This window comes from Pseudonaja textilis, chromosome 1 (assembly GCF_049901715.1).
Source record: "Pseudonaja textilis isolate UNSWEBS1 chromosome 1, rPseTex1.2, whole genome shotgun sequence".
Classification (NCBI taxonomy): Eukaryota; Metazoa; Chordata; class Lepidosauria; order Squamata; family Elapidae; genus Pseudonaja; species Pseudonaja textilis.
Genome location: NC_141990.1, coordinates 322,394,195 through 322,416,448, shown reverse-complemented (window position 1 = coordinate 322,416,448; position 22,254 = coordinate 322,394,195). Strand labels below are relative to the sequence as shown.

General features: G+C 42.0%; 1 protein-coding gene across 1 annotated transcript in view; it reads left to right on the top strand.

Moving 5' to 3' along the window:
- Window positions 1-22,254, top strand: part of PLPP2 (phospholipid phosphatase 2) — a 51,137-nt gene that overhangs the window by 14,363 nt on the left and 14,520 nt on the right. The gene's annotated exons all lie outside the window — the stretch shown is intronic.

Sequence of the window (22,254 nt, the reverse complement as noted above, 5' to 3'; positions counted from 1 at the left end):
TCTTGCCACCGTGGTTAAGTGAATCGCCGCAATTGTTTACACTGGCAACCCAGTCGCTAAGCGAATCTGGCTTCCCCGTTTGACTTTGCTTGTCGGATGGTCACAAAAGGGGATCACGTCACCCCAGGACGCTGCAACCGTCATAAATACGAGTCCATTCCTGAGCGTCTCAATTTGGATCACATGGGGGGGTCGTAAGTTTGAAAAATGAGCATAAGTCGCTTTTTATCAGTGCCGCTGTAACGTCAGTCACTAAATGAACTGCTGTAAGTCAAGGACGACCTGTGCTCCAGCCAGTGAATTTGTCTCCTGGATTGCCAGTGAATTGCTCCAGGGCAGCGTTGATTTAGCAAACCAGGTTTTAATCTATATGTTGGAAGAAATTTCCTTCTGGGTTTAGTTTCAAGTGGGGAAGAAAGACACTGGAAACATGGAGGCTGTTTGGAAAGATGGTTTATTGGTGGACAGGACCACGTGGCTTGGAGCTCCAAAGTGAAAAAAAGGACAATCACACGCTTCAAGATGAAGGAAGAGAAGGAAGGGCAGAAATGCTGAGAGTCCCTGGGTTTTATATCATTTCTTGGGATTTGAATTTGAGCTTGTATTCTGATTGGTTGTCAGACTCCCATGAGGCCATGCAGGGGCAACTCTGTAGGCTGTCCTGAGTCCCAGGCTTGGTTGAGCCTTTGCTGGATGATGATGTAATGAAAGGGCTTTGAGCAATTCCTATTATAGCTCTACCTGGAGTAGATCTCTGTTATGTAAAATAGACTGGCTTGGGCCAGAGTAATGGTCCATTAGCAAAGGTGAGGTGGGGGTTGAGTTTCTGCCTCTCTGAGTTTCTACTTTTCTTTTCAAGGGGAATATTCTGCCTTTTTAGTATATCCTAGGATATTTCATTTTCCTAGGAAAGGGGTGGGTGCTAACTTCCTACATATATAAAAAGCGAAATGCCCTCACGCATCATCACGAAATCTCCAGAACCATAAAGCCTACAAACTTGAAATTTGGCACCTATGTTCCTTTTGGCTTCTAGGTGCTCACTAAGGAAGGATTTTTTGAAATGACCATCATCAGAGCATTAGTATTTCCTATATTATTATTAACACGCTCTGATGCTAAGGAGTTCTACTCCCCCTCACCACCTGAAAAGAAATCTCTTCCAAATGCAAAACACAAGCAGAGGAGAGGAGTTTCAGTTTTAGTTTCACAACACCAAGCAGCTTTAGTACAGAACAGTTGAGCTAAGCCACGCCCAGGCTCCTTGCTGTCTCCTTCTTGCTCACACAGCAAATACTGTTTCAGTTTCCAAATAGCCCTCCACTCTCTCACACACTGACAGGACGCTAGCCAGATGAATACCGATGGATGCTGGTAGGCAGAGGCAGAATTCCCCCCCCCCCTTATTTTCCTTCCCCAAAACTAAGCCCGGCCACACAGTTTCATAGCGAAGCACAGGTACCGAGCTACTTAACTGATCATAGCTTAGCCACTCTATCTGGATTTGCAATGAGGCCTGTGTACAGATAGTCCTCGACTTACAACAGTTCATTTAGTGACTGTTCAAAGTTACAAAGGCATTGAAGAAAAGTGACTTGTGACCATGCTTCACAGTTACGAACCTCACAGCATCTCTATGATCCCGTGACCAGAATTCAGATGCCTGGCAATCGACTCGTATTTATGACGGCTGCAGTGTCCTTTTGTGACCTTCAAAGTTCAGCGGGGAAAACCAGATTCACTTAAACGGACGGGGTTACGGACTTATCCCCTGCATGGATTCACTGAACGGTGGCAAGGAAGGCCGTAGAACGATCCCAAACTCACTTAACAAGTGTCTCGTTTAGCAACAGAAAGGTTGGGTTCCGTCGTGGTCATAAGTCGAGGACTTCCTGTATATCAGCAGCTGTCTCTCTCTCTCTCTCTCTCTCTCTCTCTCTCTTTAGCGCCTCTTCAGTTTCTTCGAAGGAGGTTGGGTGAGTCCTATTTGAATGCGAAAAAGGCAAACCAATTTACAATGGCTCAGACATACTATCAGTAGGACCAGCACATAGAATTAATGTGTTATTGATAGAAGAAAATAGTTGTAGCTCCAAGGTTGAACGGTGGGGATCCTGGGTGCTTACTGAGCTGGGTAACCTCATCAGCGCTAGAAGGTGTGTGTGAAATAGGACATAGAAGGGAGGGTTTTTTTTGTGGAGTGGAGGAGGAGGGGGAGGAGGACTGTGGGGTCCTTGGTGCTCTCTGAACTTGGTTGTTTCCTTGTAGACATTTTTGACCCAGCTAGGTAACATCATCAGTGTTAGAAGGTGTGTGTATGTGAAATAATACATTCCATTATTTAATTCCATTATTTAAACCCCTAAGAATAATAGAGGAAGGGAATGCTGAGGGGTTAGATCAAGGGGTATGTCTTCAAAAGGGAATTTAAAAAGGGGGAATAACATGAAGATATTATTAGGTCCATGAGAGATCTGTTCATGAAATAAATGGCGGTTTTGCAGAAGCTCATTTCAACAGCAAGGAAACACAACAAAGGAACACGCTGGTTTTGAGGGTGGAGGAGATGCTCTGTGTTAAAATGTATGAACAAAAACTGGATTTTCCTTTCTCTACACTTTCCTTCTTCCTTTCTTCGCCCTTCTTTTTTCTTGATTTAGCATCCAGCTCGTATTTTAAAGCTCCTTCCTGCCTCTTCGCCTTTGCCTTTAATGCATCAAGTTGATTGGACCTTTCATGGCCCAGCTGGAGATGCCCAGAATGATAACCCATCCTGGTTACCATAAATAGCCTTCTTAGAGCCTGGTTTGCTATAAGCATCCTTTCTTTCTTTCTTTCTTTCTTTCTTTCTTTCTTTCTTTCTTTCTTTCTTTCTTTCTTTCTTTCTTTCTCTCTCTCTCTCTCTCTTTCCTTCCTTCCTTTCTTCCTGCTTGCTTTTTGTTCACTCTCATCTCTTTTTCTATTTTTTAAAATTTCTTTTTCTATTTTTTCTCTCCTTTGTTTTTTTTGTTATTTCTCTTTTTTCCTTTCTCTCATGCTTTCTTTTGTCTCTCTTGCTTTCCTTTCTTTTTCTATTCCTCTGCCTATTTCTTTCTTTTCCTTTCCCTTTCTCTTTCTCTCACTTTCTGTCTCCTTTTCTCCTTTTTTCTTTTTCTTTTTTCTTGTCTTTTATTCTCCCTCTCCCTCCCTTTCTGTTTCCCTTTCTCTTTGTTTCTTTTTCTATTTCTTTTTTCTTTCTTTCTCTCATGTTCTCTTTCTTTTGTCTCTCTCTCTTTCCTTTCTTTTTCTATTCCTCTCCCTATTTATTTCCCCTTTTTCCTTTCCCTCTCTCCCCCTTTCTGTCTCTTTTTTTCCTTCTCCATCTTTTCTGTCTCTCTTTCCCTCTCCGTTTCTCTTTGTTTCTATTTCTTTCTCTCTCTTCCTCCTTTCTTCTCCACCCCTTTCACGCACATAAACAATCCAATTTTGACCTGCTCCGCCCAGGGAAAAAATGGAAAGAAGCAACAGCCCTTGTTTCCAAAATAGTGGTTTCCGCCTCCGTAATTTTAAGAGTGCCCTTTAAAAAGAGCACCAAGGTTTTAATTTTCACCCATGGCCACCTCCATTGCTCATTTGCCCTGGACTTCTCACCCCGGCCACCTAAAATTGGGTACAATCAGAGGTGAAGGATGACGTTGCAGTGTTTTGGTTTTAGATCCACATCTGGAACATCTGTATTTTTAGTCAGGGAACAGATTAGTACACCAGGGAGAGCTTAAAATGGCCCCGTAACTTAGAATTTCCTTTGTTTTCCTGTGTGCGGTGCATACACAGGCTCTAAAAATAAATCCACATTTTAGGAAAGAGCCGTTTATTTTGGAATCACCTGCAGGGCAGAGCAAATCACAGAGGTTCTCTGTGGGAGAGAGAGAAAAAAATTATAAATATCTTTTGTGGCCAACTTCTGAGAATCAAGAAGCCGTGCAGGTAGTCCTTGACTTACAACAGTTCATTTAGTGACCGTTTAAAATCACAGCGGTGTTGGGAAAAGGGACTTCTGGCCATTTTTCATACTTAGGACTGTTGTCCCCATGGTCAACGTGATCAAAATTCGGACACTTGGCAACTGACTTGTATTTATGATGGTCATAGTGTCCCTGGGGTCACATGATCGCCTTTTGTGACCTTCTGACAAGCAAAGTCAATGGGGAAGCCGGAGTCACTTGACAACCGTGTTAGTAACTGAACGTCTGCAATGATTTGCTTAACAACTGTGGCAAGAAATGTCATAAAACGGGGCAAAATTCCCTTAACAAATGTTTCACTTAGCAACAGAAATGTTGGGCTCAGTTGTGGTCATAAGTCAAGGACTACCTGTGTCAACTAAAAAATACTTATTTGGGTCTTTTTAGTTGTCAGCATGCTTCAGATAATTGCTTTGGCAGTCAACGTTGTTGGCGCGCAAGATTATTACTGGAGAGCATGATCGATGACTCTTGGCTATGGATGTGTCCCATTGGAGAATATACATCCAGGGGGTGTGGGGAAGACCAGGGTCAAGGGTGAAATGAATGATGTGTCTCAGAGTCGGCTACAACCAGGAAACTCTGACATGTCAACTCCTAATAAATCAATCATTTTTTACTCCGAGAGACGCGGCTAGAGACTTATGATTTGAATGGGGGTGCATGTCGGAGCCTTGACAACCTGTACTTCACAGGACAGAACCAGAACAGAAGATACTCATGGGGTGTCTTGGGAATAAAACCCCATCAAGTCAACAGATCCGGGAAGCATACATGAGATTGAAGTTTAGCTTATGGAACTTCCCGCCACAAGATCTGGGGTTCTCTTAAGTCCATAGCAGAGTGGCCAAAGATCCCTGCATTTGGCCTCCATTTTGGGTCAGCATGGAGAGAAGCCACAGAGAATATTGGACCAGGATTCCCCACTGGGGAATTCTGGGAGTTGAAATCCGTACATCTTAAAGTGGCCAAGGCTTAGAAACACTGCTGGCTGAAGAATTCTGGAGTTGAAATCCACATGTCTTAAGATGGCCAAGGTTAAGAAAAGCTGCTGACCAGGGAATTCTGGGAGTTGAAATCCTCATGTCTTAAGATGGCCAAGAAACCAGGGAATTCTGGGGGCTGAAGTCCACATGTGTTAAGATGGCCAAGAAACCAGGGAATTCTGGGGGTTGAAGTCCACATGTGTTAAGGTGGCCAAGAAACCAGGGAATTCTGGGGGTTGAAGTCCACATGTCTTAAGATTGCCAAATTAAGAAAAGCTGCTGACCAGGGAATTCTGGGGGTTGAAGTCCACATGTGTTAAGATAGCCAAGGTTGAGAAACACTGCTGACCAGGGAATTCTGGGAGTTGAAGTCCAGACATTGAGAAACAACAAGTAACGACATGCAATTTTATACGGGAAAGCTAAGAATATATTTTTAACATTTATGAGGGGAGGCTGAATTTTGTCCCAGTATAAAATGTGTATTTTAAGCAATAGTTCACCCTCAGCTCTCCACCAGCACTTTGCAAAGCCGGGCACAATAACTTTAGGGGTTCAGACAAGGCCTATTCTGAAGTTGGCACTATTCATTGCAACTGATTAAAATCCTCTTTGTCTGCCACACACATACAAGCCTCCCAGAAAATTAGAAATAAATATCTATTTCCCCCCCACTCTCTCTTTTCCTTCCCTCCCTCCCTCCCTTCCCCCCCTCTCCTCGGACATCAAAGTGAAATGAATTCTTTTCCCCGTGTTGCAATTCTTCCATCTTGCCTGTAAAACTGGTTAGGTGACTTCGAGTAAGGTCAACAAGAACTTTAGCACAAAGACTGGGTGCACTTCAATAAAGGTGTGTTGGAAGGTTTAAAGTACACAACTGTAATTGCAAAAGGGTCCATCTTGGAAGTTCAGGAAATCTTTGGCTCCTTCCCGCTTCTTTACAGGTGGTCCTTGACTTACAACCATTCTTTAGTGACCATTTGAAGTTAAAACGGCACTGAAAAAAGTGACTTATGACCAGTGATGGGATTCAAAAAATTTTTTACTTCCGGTTCTGTGGCGTGGCTTGGTGGGTGTGGCAGGGGAAGGATTCTGAAAAATCCCCATTCCCTCCCCACCCCGCTAACCTGCTTTCCAGCTCCGTTCTCCTGTGCAGGGCAACCAAAGAAGATCCAGCCAATCAGCTGGGACTTGGGAGGCGGAGAATAGATGGGGGCGGGGCCAGTCAGAGGTGAGATTTGCCAGTTCTCCGAACTACTACAAATTTCTGCTACCGGTTCTCCAGAACTGGTCAGAACCTCCTGAAAACCACCTCTGCTTATGACCATTTTTCCCCACTTATGACCACTGCAGCATATTTATGACGCTTGCAGTTTCCTGGGGGTCATGTGATCCCCTTTTGCGGCATTCTGACAAAGCAACGTCCATGGGGAAGCCAGATTCACTTTACAGTTATGTTACCGATTTAACAACTGCAGCGATTCACTTAACAGTGGTAGGAAAAGGTCCTTAAATGGGGCAAAACTCACATTACAACTGTCTCGCTGAGCAACACAATTTTTTTGCTCAGTTGTCATAAGTAGAGGACTGCTTACGGCAGGTCACTTCTGAACATCTGAACATTTCCATCTGTTCTTCGCTGGCTTGTTCAGGCAAATAACTCTGGAAATGCAAATTACAATTCTAAGGAGTGTTGGAATTTGCAGAGTTACTCCCAGGGAAGAAATGGCTTCTTTTGACAATTGATTTATTTAACCGCTACAGGGTTGCCTAATAATCTTGATGTTATCTGAGCAAGTATTTGAACCGGGTTTTCCTGCTTTGTCACTCTAACCAGAAGTTTCTTGGAGCAGTTGGGGGATTGACTGATAATGTAATTGATAGTGTAATTGACATTGATCAATATCCTGAAACTGATTGAATCAGCCCAAACAATCCTCCACTATAGCGTTCCATGTTTCCAGTCAGATGCTTAAGGAAGCCGGCCCCAAATGGCCTAAACATTGCTTCTCCCATCCGTGCATTGATGGATCTTGAGAACTTCAAGGTAGACTGCTCCTGTGCAGGAATAACAGAGTTGGAAGGGACCTTAGAGGTCTTCTAGTCCAACCCCCTGCTCAAGCAGGAAATCCTATATACCATTTAAGAAGATGGTTGTCCATTCTCTTCTTAAAAACCTCCAGTGTTGGAACATTCACAACTTCTGGAGGCAGGTCGTTCCACTGGTTAATTGTTCTCTCAGTCAGGAAATCTTTCCTTAGTTCAAGGTTGCTTCTCTCCTTGACTAGTTTCCTTCCTTATTGCTTCCTGTCCTGCCCTCAGGTGCTTTGGAGAATAGCTAGACTCCCTCTTCTTTGGGGCAGCCTCTCAAATATTGGAACACTGCTATCATGTCTCCTCTAGTCTTTCTCTTCGTTGGACTAGACCTACCCAATTCCAGCAACCGTTCTTCATACTTTTTAGCCTTCAGGCCCCTAATCCTCTTCATTGCTCTTCTCTGCTCTTCTCTTTCTAGAGTCTCAACATCTTTTTTACAGAATGGCAACTAAAATTGGATGCTTGTATTCCAAGTGTGGTCTTACCAAGGTATTATAAAGTGGTATTAACTCTTCCCGTGATCTTGATTCTATCCCTCTGTTTATGCAGCCTAGAACTGTGTTGGCTTTTTTGGCAGCTGCATCACACAGATGGCTCATATTTAAATGGTTGTTTACTAGAACCCTGAGATCCTTCTCATAGTTACTATTATTGAGCCAGGTAGCAACTATTGTACCCTATGACTATTATTAAGTGTTGTACCTTATAATTCTTGACTCTTTTATCTTTTCTTTCATGTACATTACATTGAGAACATTTGCACCCAGAAAAATTCCTTGTGTGTCTAATCACACTTGCCCAATGAAGAATTCTATTCTATTCTATTCTATTCTATTTTCTATTATTTTCTATTTTATTTTATTCTATTCTATTCTATATTTTATATTCTATATTCTATATTCTATTTTCTATTCTATTCTATACTATTCTGTTCTATATTCTATATTCCATTCTATTCTATTCTATTCTATTTTCTATATTCTATTTTATTTTCTATTCTATTTTATTCTATTCTATTCTATATTTTATATTTTATATTCTATTTTCTATTCTATTCTATACTATTCTGTTCTATACTCTATATTCTATATTCTATATTCTATTCTATTCTATTCTATTCTATTCTATTCTATTCTATTCTATTCTACACCTGTGCATAGAATAAAGCTTCCATCTAACATTCCTAACTGCCGTACTCAAATATACTTGGCATCTGACACTACTGTGTATTCTCTGTGTAGTTGACAACAGTTGCTGTGCTGTTGGAGGCTGGCAAGACCATCCCACAGTTGTAAAAAAAAAAGTGATTTTGAAGCAGTGCAGTTAAGCACGAATAAATGTAAGTGAAACGCTGGAAAATCAGTGAAGAGCAAGCGTAGTTTCAGGGAACACACAAAGCTGCCATTACTCAAAGCCAACATGGTTTTATCAAGAACAATTCAAATCAAAAGCGGATTCCTAAAAATGGTATCTGGTATCCAATGTCATTCCAGTCATTCCTTACTTGCTATGATTCTTTTTCTGTGATAAAACAAGCTATAGGTAGTCCTCGACTTACGACCACAATTAAATCATCATTTTTTCAATGATATTGTAACATGGAACAGTCACTAAACGAACTGTTATAAGTCAAGGACTATTTGTATTTTAGTAGACTAAGGGTCTTCAAACTGGACAGCTTTTAAGACTTGTGGACTTCAGTGGTGGACATGCCGTGTAGCAAGAAAATATTGGATAAGGACAAAAAAATGGATAGAAGAAATAATTAAACCACAAATTGAACTAAGACGGAAGCGTTTCTATGAGGTATAATAATGGGAAAATATGATAAGAAAACAGAATATCTAATGCTATATCTATTAACGGTGGAAAAAATAACTTACGCATCAAATTGGAAAAAAGATAGTATGCCATTATAGGAAAAAAGATACTAGAATGCGCCAAGGTGGATAAGTTGACCATGAAGATAAAAGTCAGAGAGGAAATGGATTATTATTTGACGTGGAATGCGTTGTATGATTGGCTAAATAATAGATACAGAGATGAGCAGAGAAGATGACAATAGGGTAATAAGGCAAAGGTTATAGCGGACAAAGATAGATTAAGGAATATAAATGTACAGATAGTTCAGATTTATGTAAAAGTATGTATACCGTCATGGAAGCGTTGCAGTGAATGGAAATAATGTTGTATATTAAAAAAATGTTTAATAAAAATTATTTTTTTTAAAAAAAAAAAGACTTGTGGACTTCAACTCCCAGAATTCCTCCTCCAGTCATGTTACCTGAGGAATTCTGGGAGTTGAAGTCCACAAGTCTTAAACTGGCCAAGTTTGAAAGCGCTTGTAGTAGACCAAGGGAATGCTGCGGATGTAGTATATCTTGATTCAATAAAAGCAATATTCTTAAGGGCCAGACAGATCCATGTGAGGACATTGCACTTTGCAAATGACAGGACAGCTTTCTGCTTTGATCTGGTGCCAGCCTTGCAAGGCAGGCCAGGTCAGGAAGTAGCAAGCAATACAGGTAGTCCTCGACTTATGACTAACTCTAAATCTCCCTGGCAAAGCAAGGCAGTTGTTAAGTGAATTTTGCCCCATTTTACAACATTTCGAGCCCCAGTTGTTAAGTGAAATCTGACTCCGAGCTCAACAGATGGACTAACCCGGACCCAAAATGATCTTGCCGACCCAACTCAAATCCCAACCCAAAATGATCTTGCCAGCCTTGAATCCTGGCCCAAATCAAACCAGAAATTGTTGAGCTGTGACAAGTATCGGTTCTGCATTCAAAAAGTAAAAAAAAAGATGCAGGCCTGGATAGATGGCTGTGTGAGGTTCTGCAGATGTTCCCACCTCTCAATAGGAGTAAATAGGGATCTGCAGCAACTAAAAAGGCCAATAACAATCCTTGGTTGTGCTAAATAGCCCCTTAATGATAATGTTCTTTACTGGGTGGGATATTAAGCTGTCTTTTTAATCTTAGACGGACCAGACAGAGCTCAAGCAAACACAGATGTGCTAATATTACTTTATTATAAGGCTATGTTAACGGAGAGCCAGTTTGGTGTAGTGCTCAAGGCATTAGGGCAGGAACCAGGAGACAGGGAGTTCTAGTCCTGTTCTAGTCCTGCCTTAGGCATGAAAGCTGGTTGGATGACTTAGGACCAATCACCAGGAGATGGTGAGTTCTAGTCTTGTCTTAGGCATGAAAGTTGGTTGGGTGATTTAGGACCAATGACCAGAAGATAGTGAGTTCTGTCTTAGCCATGAAAGTTAGCTGGGTGACTTTGGGCCAATCACCAGGATATGGTGAGATCTCGCCCTAGCTTAGGTATGAAATCTGTTGGGTGACTTGTGAGTTCTAGTCCAGTGTTGGACATGAAAGCTGGCTGAGTGACTTAGGGCCAATCACCAGGAGACTGTGAGTTCTAGTCCTGTTTTAGGCATGAAAGTTGGCTGGGTAATTTAGGACTAATGACCAGAAGATTGAGTTCTGTCTTAGGCATGAAAGCTGGCTGGATGATTTTGAACCAATCACCAGGAGATGGCGAGTTCTAGTTCCACTTTAGGCATGAAAGTTGGCTGGGTGATTTAGGGGCAGTCACCCAGAGACAGTGAATTCTAGTCCCACTAAGCATGAAATTTAGCTGGGTGACTTCGGGCCCAGTCACTCTTTTTCGACCCAACCATGTCACAGGGTTGTTGTGAGGAAAATAGGAGGAGGACGAAGTATTAGTGTTGAATTATTTTAAGCGATACTAAAGGCAGGATATAAACCCATTAAATAAATAAATAAATAAAACCAGGAGAGGGGATGACCTTGGGCCAGTTGTCCAGCTGATGTGTGTGTGTGTGTGTGCGTGCGTGCATGTGCGCACACACACAAACACTTGTTTTTTACAAACCTGTCATTGTGTGAATAGTGTGGAACCAGAGTGTCTTACATTTTAGAACAAATATGACAATATTCTTCATATTTAATACAGTTGACAGTCTTAATATCAACACACACAGTTCGTTAAATTGTAATCTTTCATTCCTTTCATTATTCACCATTTCAATATCTCATTTCTGTCTCCGTCTCCACATACTGAATATCCCCCTTTTAGCTACAAATAAAATAGTATTAATCATATTTGTGATGTCTAACAGACTTACATCATTCGAATAAAAAATCACCAATTTATATTGGGTTATAATCTTCTGCTCTTTACCCCCTTTCTAATTTTTAACCACGCCACTATTATATTTATTCCCAGGTCTTTTTAACATATTCCGTTCAATGTATGGAGACCAAGCCCTGTTGCTAATGGGAACAAGAGCCGGCTGGTTTAGCTTGCAGAAGAAAAGAGAAAGGGGAAATACGGATTGTGGCTTGCAGCTCTCTTAAAAGGCTTACTCTTCCAGTTCTCTGTTGAAACCAAAAGCAGGAGAGAAAAATTGGGTTGAAATTCAAATGAAAATGGAGTTTCAAACTAAGGAGAAATTTCCTGACAGTGAGAACAATTAACCAGTGGAACAACTTGCCTCCAGAAGTTGTGGATGCTCCAACACTGGAAGTTTTTAAAAAGATGTTGGTCAACCATTTGTCTGAAGTAGTGTAGGGTTTCCTGCCTAAGCAGGGGGTTGGACTAGAAGACCTCCAAGGTCACTTCCAACTCTGTTATTCTATTCTATTCTGAATGGCCAGGATGGTTTTACTGCAGGGGTCTACAAAGTTGGCAAGTTTAAGAGTTGTGGACTTCAATTCCCAGCATGGCTGGTTGGGGATTCTGGGCATTGAAGTCCACAAATCTTAAAAGATGCCAACTTTGGACAACCCTGGTTTAGTGGAGTTCTGCACCCAGCAAGATGGGGTTGGATTGGATGACCTCTGAGGTCCCTTCCAGTTCATACAGTCCTTGATTCCACAGTTGCCTCTCGCCAAAGAACCAAAGCCAAAGTCAGAAGCTAAGATCCCAAGGAGGTTGCAAGACTATACAGGTAATCCTTGACTTACCAGGGTTCATTGAGTGACCGTTCGAAGTTACAATGGCACTGGAAAAAACGTGACATATAACCATTTTCGCACTTCCGACTGCACGTGGTCACATGATCAGAATTCGGCCGCCTGGCAACTGACTCGTATTTATGACGGTTCCAGTGTCCCGGGATCATGTCATCCCCTTTTGTGACCTTACGACGAGCAAAGGCCATGGGGAAGCCAGATTCATTCAACAGCCAGAATACTAACTTAACAACTCCAGCGATTCACTTAACAACCGGGGCGAGAAAAGTCATAAAACGGGGCAAAATGCGCTTCACCCCTGTCTCGCCTAGGGATAGAAATATAAGTTGTAAGTCGAGGACAACCTGTATTTCTGCCCACGGGGGAGGGTAAAAACCTTGGTTAAACAGACGCGAAGCGTGACCTAAAGCTAGTTTGTTCCATGTCTCCCAGTCTTTTCTTCAGCCATCCGACCCCATCAGCTTTGCATAAAGACGCCGAGGGAGTGTGTAATTTGCTTAGCAAGCTGTATAGGGGGATATAATTAGATCTGTCACCCCTTTTGAAAAGATTGGGGGTGTCCTTGAGGATTTGCACAGATTGAGCAGTGGCTGGGAGCAGCAAACGTCTGCATCCTGCATGCACCATTAAAAAATTCAGCCGGAATGAGATCACAGCAGCCGCGTTTTCTGAATTTATTTTTAACTGAGAATTGAATAGAGTGGAGTGGAGTGGAGTGGAGTGGAATGGAATGGAATGGAATGGAATGGAATGGAATAGAATAGAATAGAATAGAATAGAATAGAATAGAATAGAATAGAATGTATGGAATAAGAATAGAATAGAATAGAATAGAATAGAAGAGAAGAGAAGAGAAGAGAAGAGAAGAGAAGAGAAGAGAAGAGAAGAGAAGAGAAGAGAATTTTTTATTGGCCAAGAGTGATTGGACACCCAAGGAATCTGTCTTCGGTGCATAAGCTCTCAGTGTACATAAAAGATATAAGTGATAAATCATGATCGTTGTCATCATAAATACATTCATCATGAATGTATAAACTTAAGAGTATCAGAGATTGTGGGGAATAATATATTATAACATATGATATTAGCTCAATAGCCGTGATTCGCAAGAAAGTGTGTGGTTGGGATTAGATTTTGGGGAGGAAAATAAGGCGGGGGTGTGTGGAATTCTGCCTCTGCCTACCAGCATCCATCGGTATTCATCTGGCTAGCATCCTGTCAGTGTGTGAGAGAGTTGAGGGCTGTTTGGAAAGTGAAACAGTATTTGCTGTGTGAGCAAGAAGGAGACAGCAAGGAGCCTGGGGCGTGGCTTAGCTCAACTGTTCTGTACTAAAGCTGCTTGGTGCTCTGAAACTGAAACTGAACCTGAGACTCCTCTCCTCTTGTTGTGTTTTGCATTTGGACCAGATTTCTTTTCAGGTGGGGAGGGGGAGTAGAACTCCTTAGCATCAGAGCGTGTTAATAATAATATACAAAATACTAGTTCTCTGGTGGTTATTTTGAAAAATTCTTTCTTAGTGAGCACCTAGAATCCAAGAGGAACACACATGCCAAGTTTCAAGTTTGTAGGCTTTATGGTTCTGGAGATTTTGTGATGACGCATGAGTGCTTTTTTGCTTTTATATATATAGATAGAAGATAGAAGGTTATTCCCCACAGGAAAGAGAAGCAGAGATGGTCAAAATTTATTCTTTTATTCAAAGAAAAGTATATCTCTAACCTTGTTTCTATTTTGAAATTGCTTCCAGATTTTGTGCATGCAAATAAAAAAAAATGAAACTTTAATTTTTTTATTTTTTGCTAATTAAATAGGTTTATTGTTATAGAAATGGCTTGTATGTACTGTTGTGTAAAAGTAAAAAAGTTGTGGTTGTAATGTTGTTCTCCTGTGCTAAAGAGAGTTGGAGGTTGGTGTCATTTTTCCTTTATTTTCCATCTTTACACCATATTTTTTTCTTTTCACTCCTCCTCCTAAGTTTCTACTATTGTTTTTTAATTTCTCTTTGTGTTTGATATTTTGATAAACCAATAAAAAGTTACCCCCCCTTCCCCAAAATGAGTATCAGAGATTGTGATAAGGAGCCAGATTGGGTGAGCATCTTAAAATAGCTGCTGGAACCGTGATTTGTAAGCAATAGCCCAAATCTCTAAAAAATGATTAATTAATTCAGCCCTCCTGCCATTGTTTCTGGCCTGGAATTTTTATCAGCAGATCAAATTGATCATCAGAATCTTGTGGTTTTCCTCTCGCAAGGCTGCAAAAATAGCATAATATTCTGTAAATATTCTGCCTAGGATGCAGGGACTCGTATTATTATCTGAACTTGGCTTGATTCAGTTAAAAAGAAGAATGTTTGACATCTGCTTGATGGAATCAGGAGTTTATTTGTTTTAAACCTTTTGAGAAAACCACGGAGGAATAAAAATTGCATCGGAATGCACCCTAATATAGAAAAGAATTCTGCAGAACAGTTTGAAGTCTGCTCATTCAGCAAACTCCTAGCAGAAACGTGTGTGTGTGTGTGTGTGTGTGTGTGTGTGTGTGTGTGTGTAAAAAATGTTATAAGGGGCTACTTAATAGACCACAGATAGTTTCGTAAAATGTCCAGATTCCTGAAATGTGGTTGTGGTGCAGTTGTGCAGCTTTTGGGGAGAAAACATGGCAGAATCTTAATTTTATTAATTCATTCAGATTCTACACCAGCATTCTGCCATAGTTGGCTTGAAGAATTTCAATAAAACTAACAGTTTTTTTAATGGATGTCCAGTGTGAAGACTATTCCTTATATAACTAAAACAGTTTGTGTGTGCAAAAGAACACCCACATACTTAAAACAACAGAGAGGTCAACAAATTCCCTAAAAGGAATGGAAAATTGAAATTAAAAGGAGATTTCTGGATGAAGACCATCCATGCTACTGAATTTCTGAATTTTACTGCAGGGCCAAGCCAGATGGAATGAAACTTTGGGAATTTCAACAGACTACTGTCTTGCCTTTTAGAGCAAATCAGGTTATCCATCAAAAGATTTCGAAGCGAATGTCTTTGCTACATATTTTTTTTTTGTATTGGAGGTTTTGAATAGGAGATAACTAAACAAAAACTAAGGCAAAGAAAAGGAAGAAAGGGAAGAGGGGGGGAAAAAGGAAACTGCAAAAATATAGAGAAACAAAGACGCTTCCAGTTTTCTTTGCAGCAAATGCAAAGTAGCATTGCAAAGTTATCTCTTGCTTTAAAATGACAAAGGAAAGCTCACTTTTTTCTATTGCCCCCTTTTTTTTTTCTAATTACCAAAACCACAAGTGCATTTATTTCTGTTTCATGCAAAAAGTCAATCAGAGTTTTCCAGTCAGTCATAAATTTAGCTATTGCCTTTAATCAAATAAGTTAATTTGGCCATTTTGAGTGAGAAAAAGGGAGCCAACATAATAATTATATACAGTACAGGCAGTGCTCAACTTAACTGTAATTGAGTCTCGAATTATGGACGTGAGCCCTGCAGGTCGTTAATCACTTGATTTTACATATTTTGCAGTGGTTGTTAAACAAACACCGTGGTCATTAAGTGAATTCATGGTTCACAAAGGGCATTTTTTTCTAGATTTTTGTTAATACTGGTTTCCAGGAAAAGTGTCGTAAATTGTGGTTTACTTGACTGTGGGATGCTACAGATGGTCATAAATGACCATTTGGCCGAACACCCAAAATGGGATCATTTGACTGTGTGGATGCATGGACCTTTTTAGTTCCCAACTATGATGAGAATAAAAAGACAGCCTACTTTTCTTTAGCCTGTGCTTCGATTTTCAGGTTGTTTTCATGAGATCTCAGAATTCGTACAGGCTATATTGTAGAGGTGGACTTCAACCCCCAGAATTCAATTCCCAGAATTCCCCAGCCAGCGTGGCTAGCTGATGAATTCTGGAAGTTGAAGTCCGCATGTCTTTAAATGGCCAAGTTCAGGATACACTGGGCACCAGGTTAAAAACCAGAGATGCTGAGTTCTAATTCTGCCTTAGTTATGAGACCAGCTTGGAGGCCCTGGGCCTGTCCCTCTCTCTCTTCTCCTCAGGGAGAAGAAGACATGGGCAAAACCACTTCCGAAATTTATTGGCAAGAAAACAACAGGGACTTGTACCCTGTTGTTATCTAGAAGGACACCTCACACACATACACAATGCATGTTTTCAGTCAAAAGAGCCTCGGAAGCAGGCTAATAATATGTAGAAAAAATGTATCATTAACCTACTCCCCCCGAGAACCAGTTTGGTGCGGTAATTAAAGGCCTCAGGCTAGAGACCAGGTGGATGCAAGTTCAAATTCTGCCTCCGGCGCGAAGCCAGCTGGTGCTGACCTTGGGCCAGTTACTCACTCACTCGGCCCTGGGAAAAAGACACTAAAGGAAAACAACATCCAAAAATGACGCCAAGAAAACTTCAGGGACTTAACCAAGCTATTAGCCAAATATTAAGATTTATTTATTGTGTGACCTACTTCTGTTTTTTGGGAACACAGTTTTTCCTGCAAAACATTTGCATGGCTCCAACTTTGCTAGCTTTCAGAAAAATAGTCCCGTTTCCCCCCCCCCATTATATATATATATATATATAATATTATATATGGATCTTTGGTTGTTCGGGTTTTCTCCCGCGTAAGATTCGAAGTATCTAGGCAACGTTTCGATGAAGTCTCATTCATCATCTTCAGGCTTCTGTCTCCGGCTCTGTGCTTCTCAGAGTAATGTGAGATTGCAGCTGCTTCCTCCTTTTAACTGCCAGTGTGGGTGGGACTTGATTGGGTGGGGGCTTGGCTGTGTTCTGATTGGGTGGGGGTGTGTTCTCATTGGTAGGGGTTTGGCTGTGTTCTGATTGGTTGGGGGTTAGCCGTGTTCTGATTGGTTGGAGGCGTGTTCTGTTCAGGTGGGGGCTTGGTTGTGCTCAGGTTAGTCTTAGTTGCTGGGGATTTGAGCTGGTGAGTTGTGGTCTTGCTGTTTGGCTTCTAGTTCGTGGTCCTGCTGCATCTTCATAGTGGGTGTCGGTTTGCTTCATGTATGGCTCGGAGGGGTTTGAAGTGGGTAGTGATGCAGCTGCAGTGCAGCTTCTGGTCCATGGTAGTTTCTCATTTTCTGAATGGGTGGGAGTCTGTTTTCTACATGGAAGTGTGGTGGTGGCATCTTGTGTGGCTCTCATGGGTGTGGGTCTGGTGTCCTTCTTCATGTTAGGTACTCGTCTGTTCATGAGGGCGGGTTTCCAAATGGCTGGAAGGCGGGAGGTGTCATCTCGTTTGTTCATGCTGTGTGGGCGTTTTTCTATCTCTATGGCTTCTCTGATTATTCTGCTGTTGAAGTGTTCGGTTTTGGCGATGGTTCTGGTATTTTTAAAATCAATTTCATGTCCTGTGGCTTTGAGGTGTTGGACCAGGGAAGAGGTCGTTTCTTCTTTTTTGATTGAGTTCTTATGTTCTTCAATGCGTGCACTTATTCTTCTGTTAGTTTGTCCAATGTATGTGGTAGGGCAGGCAGTGCAGGGGATTTCGTATACTCCTTGGTTTTCTAATTCAATTTTGTCTTTGGGGTTTCTTAGGATGGTGGATATTTTTCTGTTTGTGCAGAATGCTGTTTTGATGTTGTGTTTTTGGAGGATCTTGCTAATTTTGTCTGTAGTGCCTTTTATATACGGGAGGAGGGCTTTGCCGTTTTCTTGTTCTCTGTCTTGGATTTTGGTTGGGGTTTCTTTTTGGATTAGGTGGGTAATCTTCTTTCTTTGGAATCCATTGGCTGTAAGTACGTTGGTGAGGGTGTGTAGTTCGGCTTTTTGGTGTTGTTCATCGGCTAAGCATTTTGTTCTGGAGATGAGTGTCTTGGCTACGGAATTGATCTGTGCTGGGTGGTGGTGTGAGAGTGCATGTAGATAGCGGTTAGTGTGTGTTTTCTTCTGGTAGATGGTGTGTCCTAGGGAGCCATTGGATCTTTTGTATACCAAGACATCTAGGAAGGGAAGTTGGTTGTTGGCTTCTGTTTCCATGGTGAATTGTATTTTGGGGTGTAGGCTGTTGAGGTGTGTGAGGAAGTTGTTCAGTTTTTCTTTCCCATGTGGCCAGATTATGAAGGTGTCATCTACGTATCTGAGCCAGAGTTTGGGTTTGTGGTCGTATTTTTCTAGAGCTTGTGTTTCAAAGTGTTCCATGTAGAGGTTAGCGATGACAGGTGAGAGGGGTGATCCCATGGGTGCTCCTTCTATTTGTTTGTATTTTTGTCCATTGTAGGTGAAGTAAGTATTGGATAGGCAGTGGTTGGTTAGATCTAGGATGTGCTTGGGGGGGTTGTATTTGTTTTGGATGGCTGTCAAGGCTTCTTTTATTGGCACTTGGGTGAAGAGGGATATGACATCGAAGCTTACTAGTAGGTCGCTAGGTTGTAAGTTTTGTTTCTTTATGATCTCGATGAACTGTGCCACCACCACACTTCCATGTAGAAAACAGACTCCCACCCATTCAGAAAATGAGAAACTACCATGGACCAGAAGCTGCACTGCAGCTGCATCACTACCCACTTCAAACCCCTCCGAGCCATACATGAAGCAAACCGACACCCACTATGAAGATGCAGCAGGACCACGAACTAGAAGCCAAACAGCAAGACCACAACTCACCAGCTCAAATCCCCCAGCAACTAAGACTAACCTGAGCACAACCAAGCCCCCACCTGAACAGAACACGCCTCCAACCAATCAGAACACGGCTAACCCCCCAACCAATCAGAACACAGCCAAACCCCCTACCAATGAGAACACACCCCCACCCAATCAGAACACAGCCAAGCCCCCACCCAATCAAGTCCCACCCACACTGGCAGTTAAAAGGAGGAAGCAGCTGCAATCTCACATTACTCTGAGAAGCACAGAGCCGGAGACAGAAGCCTGAAGATGATGAATGAGACTTCATCGAAACGTTGCCTAGATACTTGAATCTTACGCGGGAGAAAACCCGAACAACCAAAGATCCACATATAAATACCCATGAGAACCTCAGAAAACAAATATTATATATATATATATATTATATATATATATATAATATATATATATATATATATTGTAAAAGAAGAAACAGACATCCTGTGATCTCAAACTTAAAATTACATTTAATGTACTTACTAAGCTTTCGTCAGCCTCTGGTAGCTTAATACTCTGACGATGTTAGCAGAGACTAATGAAAGCTTAGTAAGTACATTAAACGTAATTTTAAATAGGCACCAATATATATAGCGATGCCTGTCATACCCCTGTTGGAGTCTGAATCAGAGAAGGAAGACGAACAGCTGACAGGGATCGGGAGTGTGGCTCCGTTGGCTGTGGAGGAAACTGGGGAAGGGCAAAGTCCGGCTGGGCAGAGCAGGGGAGAGATAGAACAAGGGAGAGGGAATTCAGAGGAAGGCCCAGGCCCAGGCCCTCTTCATCCTAGGGCACACAGGGAGGAATGGAGAAGAGAGCAACATGGGTTGCGTAGCTTACAGGGGAGGAAAGGGCCCTGATTCCCTTCATTTACCACAGCTGGGAAGAGAGTTTACAAGAGCGGCAAGCTGAGAGCGGCATCTGCTGGGAACAAACATGAGTTTATCTTGTGTTGACTTTGGTTATCTGCGTTCCTGGCATCCTCTCAACCGGGTTGAAGTACTGTTGTTCCTTCACATCTGGAACTCCTTCTTTTGCCCTGCCGGACTAATTACCTCATTTTGCCTTCACTGGACTTATAGTTACAGTTTGTGTTGACCATGTTTTGGACTTGATTCTCTGCATCCAAAGGCTGTACCTGGGAGAGTTTTTCTCCAGCCCAGAACCTTGGGGGCGAAGTTGGATCTAATAAAGGGACTTCTACTGATTATCTGACTGTGTTGCCTTTGTGCCACGCCCCTTTGGGTCATCACAATGACTGTGTGCTACCTTGAGCTGTTCTATAATTAATTACAGGTAGTCCTCAACTTACGACTACAATCGACCCCCACATTTCTGTTGCTAAGTGAGACAGTAATTTTTTTTGCCATTTTATGACCTTTTGGGTCACAGATGTTAAGTGAATCTCTGCGGTCGTTTCAGTTAGTCACACGGTTGTTAAGTGAATCTGGTTTCCCCGTTGATTTTGCTCCATCAGGAGGTCACAAAAGGGGGATCGTTTGACTCCAGGACACTGCAGCCGTCATAAATACAAGTCAGTGGCCAAAAGCATCTGAATTTTGATCACGTGACCATGGGGATGCTGCAACAGTCGTAAGTGTGAATGTCATGTCCCTGGTGGAGACTGACTCTGAGGGAGAGGAGGAACAGCCGACAGGGAGTGGAGGTGTGGCTCCGGAGGTTGTGGAGGAGGCTGGGGAAGGGCAGAGGCCGGCTGGGCAGTCAGAGGAGGACCCAGGCCCATCCCCTCTCCATCCCAGGGCACGCAGGGAGGAGAGAATAAGGGAGAGAGGTGGTCTCCTCGGGAGGAGAGGGCCTTGATCCCCTTCATGGGCTGCAGCTGTGATAACTGAATAAGAGCTTGGACCTGCGTACTGGCGAACGCTGGAAACAAAGCGTGCTTTATTTTGGTCTGAAGTCGGCGTCCTTCCAACAGACTGCCTTGTTATCTCCTTGAATTTGGTAAATACTTCTCCTGTTCCATTGTGGAAATTTCATCATTGTAGTTTGTCTGTTTTTTTTATTTCACCTCTATCTGCTCATTAAGCTCGGACTGCATTGCTTTCTTTTGAAGACTACTATTGAGTATGTTTTATCTCCAGCTGAGTATTTTTGAACAGTGGGGCCAAGTTGGAGGCATTAAAGGACAATTATTTACGTTTTGGATTTTGTTACGTTTGTATTACACTCTGGGTCATTGTGTTACACTCTGGGCCGTAAGTCACTTTTTTCAGTGCCGTTGTAACTGTGAACGGTCACTAAACAAACTGTTATAATTCGAGGACTGGAGTCTTTTCTATTTAGACCACAAGACACAACTACAATGGTGAAAAAAAGAGGAATATTTGTCAATGTGACAGCTGAATGGAAGCAAAAAAAGGTGAAAGATTTATACGATCTCAAGGGAAACGGCAGCATTCTCTGGTTTAAAGGACATTAGAAAGGTTTTGATTTGATGGAGAGAAAAAAACATCTGGAAAAAAATTGCCAATGGTCGACCATCAAAAGGGTGACATTATGGAAAAAATCTCCTCATTCCTCCCTAGAATTATTGGTACATTAAGGCAGAAAAAATTAAATAATTTTACTATGTCAATGTGGATTTTTTTTTTTTTTTGCTGAGAACATATTATATTTGATGACATTGCTTGGATAATTCTAGGCTCCAGAATTTGAGCTTCCAAAAACATCGGTGGAAGATATGATCATTTTGGTTTATTTTATTCCTTTGGAATTAAAAGCATCAGAAAGTGATGGTGGAAAAGAAAGGAATGTGGCATTTATCTGTTTGCTTATTATTCGTATCCCAGCTTTATTTTTTTGATCAAAGTAGAGAACGTTTTAACAGGTAATCAGAGTTGGAAGGAACCTTGTAGGTCATCTAGTCCAACCCCCAACCCCCGCCCAAGCGGGAGACCCTACACTATTTCTGACAAATGGCAGTCCAATCTCTTCTTGAAAGTCTCAAGTGATGAAGCTCCCACAACTCCCAAGGGCAACTTCTGTCCATGAGTTGATTGTTCTCACTGTCAGAAAGTTTCTCCTTATTTCCAGGTTGAATCTCTCCTCGATCAGTTTCCATCCATTATTCCTTATCTGGCCTTCAGGTGCTTTAGAAAATAGCTGGACCCCTTCCTCCTCTCTGTGGCAGCCCCTCAAATACTGGAAGGCTGCTCTCCTGTCTCCCGTGGTCCTTCTCTTCTCTAGACTAGCCAGGCCCAGTTCCTGCAGCCATTTTTCCAGTCCCCTAATCATCCTGGTTGCTCTTCTCTGTACTTTTTCTAGAGTCTCAACTTCTTTTTTATAATGTGATTTATAATATAATTTATAAATACAACTGAAAACGGCTGTCCAGAAGCTGGAAACAGCTGGCAGCAGACTCGGACAATGAGGAGGTTGGGGAGGAACATGGGCCAATCCTGGAGTCTGGGGAAGGCTCTGACGAGGGCTCTGCGTCGGAGGCAGAGATGGGGCCAAGGCCATCTGA